An 11,194-nucleotide genomic window follows, 5' to 3' on the forward strand; every position below is an offset into this window, starting at 1 on the left:
TGTGGTGGATGAATTTATTTTCTAGTCTATACTAAGATCATGTTTTTTTATTATTTAAGATAAATGTGTGCTTCCTATATGTTTTTCCATTTCCTATGTATGTGTTTATGAAGGAAGAAGCAGAGGACATGAAAAGAAAAGAAAATAGAGCATCAAAAGGAAACAGTGCAGTGAAATTTAAACACAGAATTTGACCATATTGCTTTTCTATTCATACTCATATACCAATGCTTACAAAAACTACAACAAATAGAAAAGTACACAGTTGTTGCTCTCAAGTTTGTTCTCAGAAAATAAAACAGTTTAAACTCCCCTGTTTCTGACTGGCTGTTGCTATAGCACTGGATGTCTCTTTCAATTGTTGTTATAGAAAATGTGTGGTTGCTCTGCTCTGCCCTTTTTCTCTTCTCATTCTCTCCAGAAACTAACTTCGAAATGACCACCAAACTTCTATTAAAAAAAAAACATTTCTTGAAGTTACGTATGACCCAGCCAAGGAGGAAATAAATGTATTTAATTTTTTCTAGATGGGAAATCTTGTCTAAGAAGATATAGGTTTGCATTTTTACCAAAATCTATCCTCTCATGCAAATTTTAAAATATTGATTAAATGATATTAGCTAGAGAATGAAATCTCACACATGTGAGAATATTTGCAAGATTTGTTGGGGGGCAAAAATGAAGATTTACGGTGGCAGAAATAAATGAGGCAGTTGGGATTAGTTTTCCAACATTCTCCCTTAATCACAACTGTTGTCATCCATTATTCCCAGGTTGTCTCTTTGATGAACAAAACTATCTCTTGCCAATGGCTTTGTAAAAATATCAACATACTATTCTTCAGACCTACAATGCTCTAAAATAACTTCACCATCATTGATTAGCTACCTTGTATCAATATGTTTGCTTCTTTTATGGAAAACTTTGTTCTTGGATAGTGCAATTGTTGAATTGTTATCACAAAATATTGTAGTTGCCCCTTCTTGTTCATGTCTTAAATATTTTAATATCTTTCTCATCCATATGGCTTGGCATGTTTCCCCTATTGCTGCTATATACTCAAATTCAGCTATAGAAAGTGAAACAATTGGTTGTTTCTTGGAAGCCCAAGAAATGACTCCCGAACCCAAATGAAATGCATACCTTGGTGTGATTTTTCTATCATCTAAACTGCCTGCCCAATCGATGTCTGTGTAGCCAACTAACTTGAAATCATTTGTTGCACCATAGAAAATTCCATATGCCTTTGTTCCATTAACATATCTCATTATTCTTTTGGCTTCCAACTAGTGTGTCTCCTTTGGGGTCTCCATAAACCTTGAAATTAAACTCAATACACATATTATCTCAGGTCTTGTTGCAGTTAAATACATTAAACTTCCAACCATGCTTTTGTAAAGGTTTGGATTGACATTGTTGTTGCAATCATCCTTACTCAATTAAAGACCTGTGGTTGTTAGTGTTGGAGCAGACTTTCTATTTTGCATTTTAAAGATCTTCAAGGTCTGATCTGCATACTTTGATTGACAAATAAAAATACTATTATTCTTTTGATGCACTTCTATTCCTAGGAAGTATCTTAACAACCCTAGATTAGTCATCTCAAATTCACTTTTCATTGTTTCTTTGAAATCAGCAATGAGAATATCATCATTCCCTATGAATATTAAGTCATCTACATATAAAACAACAATTAAGATCTTACCATCACCTTCCTTGATGTAGAGAGTAGGCTCACCATCACTTTTGTTAAAATGATTGCTCAAGAAGTATGTGTCAATTCTGCTATACTATGCCCGTGGTGCTTGCTTCAAACCATAAAGTGCCTTTTTCAGCTTATACACTTTGTCTTCTTGTCCTTGAACCTCATATTTGGGTGGTTGTTCTATATACACCTCCTCTTTTAATACTCCATTTAAAAATGTTAACTTTACGTCCATTTGATATACCTTCCATTTGTGTTGAGCTGCTATTGCCATGACTACCCTTATTGTTTCCATCCTTGCAACGAGAGCATAAGTTTCACCATGTCTCTACCTAGTTGTTGTTTGTATCCCTTGACAACCAATCTTACTTTATGCCTTTCAATCCTTCCTTCTACATTGCATTTTGTCTTATACACCCACTTTACACCTATAGCTCCTTTTCCTTTTGGAAGACTCACTAACTCCCAAGTTTCATTATTTTTTATTGCATTTATTTCTTCATCCATTGCATTTATCCACTTGTCATCGTTAATTGCATCTTCAAAGTGAATGGAATCATCAACATGTGAATATAATGCAAAAAGAGAATTCAGACTTCTGTTATTCTCACCTTCATTTTGCTCATAAATGTCTCTTAAACTTCTGAATTTTTGTCTTCTCATGCTTGCCAATGTTGGATTTGAGGTGTCACTTGAATTTGAACTTATAGAATGTGGACTTGATGGGCTTGCACTATGAGTTCCTATTGTTGTTGGTGTTTGTTGTCTACTTGAAGGAGTGTTTGCTTGAATATGTTAGGTTGTCCTTGTGCTTGATGAAGGTGTCATTTGGGGACCACTTTGCTGACTTTGAATGGGAGTGGGAGGAGTCACATTTGGAGGAATACTTTCTGGTATAATTTCTTCTCCATGTTCTTGTTGTATGCTTGTTGTTACATTGACTGTTTCCTCTAAGGTGTCATCCCATGCTTCCTCTTCAATAAACTGCACATCTCTGCTGATTAATACCCTTTTGGTTATTGGATTGTATAGTTTATATTCCTTTGATTCTTTGCTATATCCCACGAATATGCATCTTTCTCCTTTGCTACCCAACTTCTTTCTTAATTCATCCAGGACATGCACATATGCCGCGCATCCAAACACTCTCATGTGAGAAGCATTTTTTTTTCTTGTACTCCATGCTTCTTCCGAAATCATATTCTTTAGACTCTTGGTTGGACATCTATTTATTATATAGACTACACATGAGACAACTTCAGCCCAATACTCATTTGACAAATGTTTTTCTTTTAGCACGCTCCTTGCCATTTCCATAATTATTCTATTTTTCCTCTCATCTACATGATTTTGTTGAGGTGTCTACCTTGTAGTAAATTATTTGTGAATACCATTATCCTTGCAAAATCTTAGGAATTCATTTGAGATATACTCACCACCTCTATCCATTCTGAATGCTTTTATATAATATCCACTTTACTTCTCCACAAGGGACTTGAATTGGTGAAAGTAATCAAATGCTTCAACCTTATGTTTCAAGAAGAAGACCCAAGTTTTACTTATATAGTCATCAATGAAAGTCATGAAATAATATCTTCCACCAAATGATGATGTTTGCATAGGACCGCATAAGTCTAAGTGGACAATATCTAATGGTGCTACTGCCCTCATTGACTTTCCTATTGGGAATGATTCCCTATGTTGTTTGCCTAGAATCTAATCTTCACATAGTCTTGTTGGTTTCTCTATGAGTGGCAATCCCTTTACCATGTTCTTTCTATGTAATACATTTAAGCCTCCAAAGTTTAAGTGTCCAAATCTCAAATGCCATAACCAAATTTTATCCTTAATTTCAGCTTACAATATTGTTTGGGTGACTGTTGCACCTTTCCCTTTGTCTACTACTTGTTGTGTTTAAGTAACTTTTGCCTTCAAATATGGTTGTATCCTAAGGGGAAACATTCTATTATTTGGCATTTTTTCTTTTGCAATAAGTTGATTGTTGGGGTACTTATCTAAGATTGTGAATTCTTAATTTTTTAAAAATACTATATATCCCTTTTGAATAAGCCGTCCAATGCTCATCAAACTATGTTTTAATCTAGGGACAAAATATACATCTGAAATGAGCTTTTTCTCCCCCTCCTTAGTTAGATTAATTTTTCCTTTCCCCATTACTAAAACTTTGTTATCATTGCCTAATGTGACATCTAATTTTATATTTTTATCCAAACTAAAAAAGCATTTCTAGTCATATGATTGCTACATCCTGAATCTAAAAACCACACATCCTTTTGTGGTTTTTGTGCAACAGTACAGGCTAAAACATACTGCCCTAATTTTTATTTTCTTTTGTAAAATTTGCATTTTTCTACCTATTGCCATATTGTTTCTTTCTACATTCATTCAAATAATGCCCATATGTTTTGCAATAAGGCTATTGAACTTGTGATTTATCATACCTTTGACCTTGGGGCTGATTTTGATTGAAATTTTGGTTGCTACCTCTTCCACTTGAGGTTGATGAGTTGCTTCTTCCACCTGAGTCTGATGGGATACTTCTTCCACCTCTATATGAATTTCTTCCTCTTCCTCTGCCTCTACCATGGCTAATTGTAGCTTGTGTTTTGAAGGCATGCTCCAATGATGAATTTTGTTTTCTACTCAGCCTGTGCTCATGTGAAATGAGTGATGCCTATAATTCATCCACTGAAAAATTGAGAGAGATTCTTAGTCTCTTCAATGGCTACAACAATTGGCTTAAACCTCGCAGGTAGGATTCTCAATATCTTCTCAACTACTCTTCTTTCTTCAAGTGCCTCACAATGAGATCTAATTTGATTAACTAGTCCAATAATTTGTGTAAAAAATGAGTCTATTGATTCAGTCTCCTTCATGACTATGGTCTCAAAGTCTCTTCTCAGCATTTATAGTTTTGTTGTCTTTACTTTGTCCATTCCGTGGTATGCAATTTGTAGAATATCCCAAGCTTGTTTGGATTTTTTTGCACTTTGAATCCTTGGAAAAATGCTTTCATTGACTCCTTGAAAGATCAAGAAGAGGGCTTTTGAATATTTCTTTCTATTTTCCTTCAATAAGTCTTTATCTACTTGAGACAATGCATTATATGTTGTTCTATCTACTGGTTCTGGGTAGCCATTCTCAACAAATTCCCATAAATCTTGAGCACAAAACAATGTCTTCATTGTGACTACCTAGTAATCATAGTTCCTGCCATTAAATTGTGGAATTTGTGGGCTTGTCAAGCTTATGCTTGTGCTTGCCATTGTTGGCTAAATCTTCAAACTCCTTAATTTGTTTTTGAAAAACTTCAACACAAACAACCTTCATCTTACTGACCTTCAACTCTGATATCACATGAAGGAAGTAGCAGAGGACATGAAAAGAAAAAAACATAGCATCAAAAGGAAATAGTGCAGTGTAATTTAAACACAAAATTTGCCCATATTACTTTTGTATTTATATTCAAATACCAATGCTTACAAAATCTACACCAAATAGAAAATTACAGAACTGTTGCTCTCAAGTTTGTTCTCAGAAATAAAATAGTTTAAACTCCCTTGTTTCTGATTGGTTGTTGCTACAACACTGGATGTCTCTTTCAATTGTTGTTATAGAAAATTTGTGGTTGCTCTGCTCTACCCTTTTTCTCTTCTCATTCTCTCCAGAAACTAACTTCAAAATGACCACCAAACTTCTATTAAAAAAAAAAAATTCTAGTATAGACTAGAAAATTTGTGGCTGCTCTGCTGATATAGATTTGCATTTTTACCAAAATTTGTCCTCTCATGCGAATTTCAAAATATTGATTAAATGATATTAGCTGGAGAATGAAATCTCACACATGTGAGAATATTTGCAAGATTTGTTGGGGGCCAAAAATGAAGATTTACGGTGGCAGAAATAAATGAGGCAGTTGGGATTAGTTTTCCAACAGTTTTGTGTTTTCATTTGTTGGCATACATTGACAATTATTTTAATAGATGTTTACAAGGACAAGTACATACATAAAACTAAAGTATCCAAAATCAGTTTAAAAACCATTATCTTTTTTATGGTGAAAGGTATCCTTTCTATTTAATGATATTAATCATACTCCTTTGTGAAACTTACTCTTCTATAGTGTCATAATCCTAACAAAGTGGTGAAAATGTAAGAACGACAAATCACATACTATTCAATTCATGTTATTATGTTTTATACTCATTTTTAGCCTTTTCTTCATTCTTAATCCTTGTCCTAGTTTCTTTCCCATATCACCCTTGTCCCTTTCTTAATGTTATTTCTTTTTAATTTAATGTTTCTTTCATTTATTCTCGTCATCTTAGCTGTTTTCCCTATCTTTATGTTCTCTTACTCCTTTCTCCTATCACCTAACCACATTTTCACTCTCTTAACCAAAATCAATTAAGAGTTCCTATTTCCTAACATAAGTATAAATTATCTATTTGGCTCCCTGAATTTTTCTTCCCATAATTTTCCTTGATTCAAAACCACCACTTTTAGAAGGTCATATTTTTCCTTCATCTATCATTCAAGATTAAGCCTTGTTAGGCATGAGTACCTTTCAACAAACTTAAACATCTGAGATGCTTCCTAGTCATTTTATCCAATCCCCATAAAAATTTAAAGTAAGCTTAAATTAATTAAAATTATTAGATTGAAATATATGTTCTCCTAAAATTCCTTATGAAGTTTATAATACAAACCTTACTCTAAGTCATTTTATGATAGGAATTGTTAACTTTTCAATTGTGAGTTTGTGTTGAGATATTTTTCTTAAAGGAGTGAAGACGCGTTAGTGTTTACTTATATTAGGCAACAATTTTCAAAGGTTTACATTGTACATGACAAATGTATCTTGCCAACTTTACTACTTTTCACTCCATTTCTTTCATAACCTACATTTTATTTATGTTGTTATTATACTTATAGTGTATATTGTATAATAACTATAGCATCATAAATTTTACACCTTTAATTAGGGCGTCCGATTACACACTCTCCTAGCACCCATTTTAGTATTGCTCATTCCTTTATGCATTACAAGGCTTTTATTATAATTAATTAATATTTAATTTAAATCTTATGAGTCTTATTCCACTTTAATACATCAACACTTTATTATTTGGGCCCTTATTTAAAGGTGTGCACTTTATCTTTTATTTTCTTGATTTATTATAAATCTTGACCCATTTAAAACATCAAAACATGTTTCCCCCATCTAAACATTATATATTTTCATACAAATCTATTCTCGGCATTAGAATCTTATTATCTCGCATCTCCAAAAAGTCAAGCTAAAATTTTCAAGACTAGGATGCCTAGAGCCACACAGTCCCACACTTTTTTCTCCAAATTTTGGGAGGACAATAAAGAAATATTATCCTATTCAAATATAACTCCATGCAAAAATATAACAATTCTAAGTCAACCTAAAGATTATTTTATTATAATATCTCAATATAATGCATTCAATTTATTTGATGATGCATTGATCACGCCATCCTATAATAGACCTCTCCAACTCATATAAAGATTCTTCTTTATTCATTGAACAAACAATTATCTCCTCCACAACGAATCTCTTAGACTCCGAATATTGCATGAGTAGCACTTGAGGATTCTCTAAATAGATAGCCAAGATAAATAGGATTTTTGGGATACGAGAGGAAATACATTTATATCATTAAGATTAATGAGTGCATGATAGAACTTCAAAAAGTTCTTCCTCGACGTTATTGGAATTTGATATTATAAGAAGATAACATTGAATGCATCTCGATAAAAATATTGACTTCACTAGTCTCACAACAAGTGGAATTTGGCTTTACGCTAGCCAGTTGCATTAACTTTAAAAGTTTCTGAAGCCTTTTAACAAATTGTTTTTTTATTTTTTTATTTTTTGGTACATCCTGTAATAATGCATTTCTTGTAAAGACATTTCATTGGGCCAGTCTTAAATCACACTCATTAAATAACATGTTAAGTCTAAATGTTAGTCAATTGTAAATGTTTAACACTTTTAAGTTCAGAAACGTATTCTTAGTGTCCCCACACACATTAAACAACATATTAAATCTAGAAAATGTAAATCAACTTTGAAGGGTTTTTCTATGTAAGCTTAAAATGTATTGTTTAAGCCGTTCCATTTCGACGAGTAGATTTATCAAACAAATTGGACGCGCCATTGTTAATATATCCGTACTTGTATGTACTGGGCACTTGAAATTACAACACCTGACCAAAAAAAACTCATTTCTATAAAGTTTTGACGGATGTCAATACGCTATTTCTGAAGTCTCCCTTTTGTTGCAGATAAAGAGGATGTTAACAAAGATTGTTGAAGTCATCTGTATACTTGCAAACACACGTATCAAAGCTCCCATTTTAGCAAAGGTAAGGAGTTCGAACATGGCATACTGCCATTTGCATTTGCTTGAAAGTTTCTAAAGTGTTCTCGTCAAACTTGTTTTGTGCACAAACTACAATCATGTTAGTCCGTAAGATTTCATTTATTTGCTGCACTTTGTCTATTACTACATACGCACATGCATGTTCACCAGGGCATTGAAGTTATAATATCTGACAAAAGCCGTTTTGTCTTCCAAGCTTGTGTGGACGTCATTGCATTGTTCCTAAGCCTTCATTCCTCGCAAAGGAGGAGGATATCGGCAAAGGTTGTAGAATCGGCTTTACAGCTGCCAATTGCATTCTTTTGAATGTTTCTTCTGAAGCCTGATTCAACAGATCCATTTATGTGCTCATTTCTGCGAACATTGCATTCCATGAGGTGGCATTCTCTAATATAGTAAGCTCCTGCTTTATCAAAACTTGTAACTTAGTGCTAGGAGGGAGATTGACGGCAGAGATTGTAGAATTGACGTACACTTGCACATAGCATTTGTTTGAAAATATCTAAAGCCCTTTCAACATATCTATTTTTTGCAAATCTTGTGATCATCGCATCGCTGTGAGATGAAATCTCTTTTAAAGATTGTCAAACATTCATTTGCTTTGTCTGCGTTGTCCCAAAGCTTATTTACGTGGGCGGAAGTTCCTAAATACACCTGCGTATATTTGCGACCACCATTTTGGTTGAGGCGACATCTCTTTGAGGCATTCCTAGAAAACAGTTCACATGCTTTTGTGTATGCTACTATGCTTTGTGAAACTTGCATTGCTACCAGAACATTTCCAGCTTTAATATTTGACAAAAATTCCCTTTCAATACGTTTTGATGCATGTCCACAACCTGTTCGAAAGACCCTATTTTGCGCAGGCATGGAGGATGGTCAAATCATTTTTAATTTGGCGTTACACCTGCTAATTGCATTTCCTTGAAGTTTGTAAGGCTTTATCAACACCACTGCATGTCTAACTCGCAACTTAATAATAAAGATTAAGATGTCTTCAAGATAACCGCTATGGGCTTGAAGCTCGACCACACACACGTAGTGATCCAACTGTTAGGATATGTTCCAACTTGCTTCATTAATTCAAAGATTTTTACAGCTTCTTTGCGAAATCCATTTTGCGCACACTCTACTATCATTGCTTACTGTGTTCTCTCTTTGAGGCGGGCTGGCAAACAGCTCAAGTACATTATCTGTGATTCCGCATTTAGCATACATGCATCTCTATCAGTGCACCTGCGACTACAACAATTCATCAAATCTCCCAACTACTATGTTTTGATGGATTTTCATAACCTCTCTTGAAGTTCACATATTGTCACAGACCGAAAAGATGAGAGATTACATTTTCTATGAAGATTGAATAGTCTCTTCATCGAATCCGCATTGCGCATATCCTGAAATCATACGTATTGAGCAGACAGAAAGGACGCTGGGAAACGTTGTGAAAGTTGGCTTTACAACCGCCAATTCCATTACTCTAGATGAAATCTCTTTGAGGCGGTCAGACAAGCAGTTTTCATGCCTTGTTTATGCTTCCACATTTTGTATGTATATCACAACCAGTGCATTCGAACCATAATATCTGAGGAAATTCTTCACACCATTATGCTTTGATGGATCTCCTTATGCAATTCTTTGTATTTCCTTTATAATGACTAAATACACCATCGTTTTCTTCCTTCACAAAGAAAACTTGCTGAAAGAATTGATGACATTAGGAAATCAACCAAAACTAGAACTAAAATGCCCTTTTGTTCGGAAGTTTTTATAAGTTCGGCAACTTATGAGAACATATAGACTTGCCGATAAACTTGAATTTATCATGATGTACAAACTTGCCGATGATAACTAAATAGCCGATAAGATTCACTTCCCCTCTTTGCGTTTTGAAAATCACTTGCCAACCTTCTCATCGGCATTTTTATGAAATGAGCCAACTTACCGACAATCAAGTTAATACGTATCGGCTCCTTTATAATCTAAGCCGACTTGCCGCTGCACTCCTTCGAAGACAATAATGATTTGGCAATAAAATTTGTTCTCAAATCTTGACTAAGTCTCTAATCTGTGATTATGCTAATTTGGACAACAAGATCAACGGGCCGACGCTCATTTTTGTATTGTTATTTTGCAAATTCCATCGGTAGTTTTAAGTAGTTTGACAAGTTGGCAAAATGACCGACTACATGAGGAGACCTATTTTTTATGAGTCGTTTCAAATGATTGTAAACCTTTATAAAATGATCGATAATGAATCAAGCTTGCAAGTGTGCAAGGGTATTTTGGTGCCTGTTTGTTGTCATTTAAGCTTCGGCATCAATACTAATTTGATCAAGGTGGTGCAAGATTGACTTGGGAGTTCTCATTTTAAGGATTATTGACACCAAAATTTAAAATTTGTTGAGTTTAAAATCGGTGCTAACAAATATTAAAAAAACTTAAATAGTTATGTTGAGGTGACTATGTGTAGCCAGCAGAAATCAGCTTGATTAAACATTTTTAACTTTTATTAAATAAAATAGAAAATCGGAATAGAATTGGCCAAGTGACAGGGCCGTAAAATTGGTGTATTCCATCCAAACACTGAATACACACGTCGTTCAAAAGAGCAGGTAAGTAGATCGTTCGATTTACAATAACAATGAGGACTCCAAACTTCCACTGGTAAAATCTCGTAAAATTTCTTATAATAAAACGCTTAACAACTACCACCGATCAATCAAGTAAACCAGAAGAGCCAAAGAAGCAGAACAAGTAGAAAACAAAATACAAAAAGCCCTCCCGCTCCGAAGATGCAAAAATTTTACTGACGATGAAAATTGTAAGGCGTGGAGGAGGTGCGAGAGCGAGGGTAACGCGAAGCGGCGGGGCTAACGGTCTTGGGTAAAGTGGCGGGAAAGTAGCATGGCTTGTCCTCGTGAATCGTGCCCACTGACGGCGTCGCACTTCTGCTCCTCGCCAACGCCTGCTCTGAAGAAGCCAATTTGTATAACCCTAAACTTGAACCTGAACTGTAACTCAAATTCGAACTCCTCTGTGACACCGCCCT

This window comes from Cryptomeria japonica, chromosome 5 (genome assembly GCF_030272615.1).
Source record: "Cryptomeria japonica chromosome 5, Sugi_1.0, whole genome shotgun sequence".
Taxonomy (NCBI): Eukaryota; Viridiplantae; Streptophyta; class Pinopsida; order Cupressales; family Cupressaceae; genus Cryptomeria; species Cryptomeria japonica.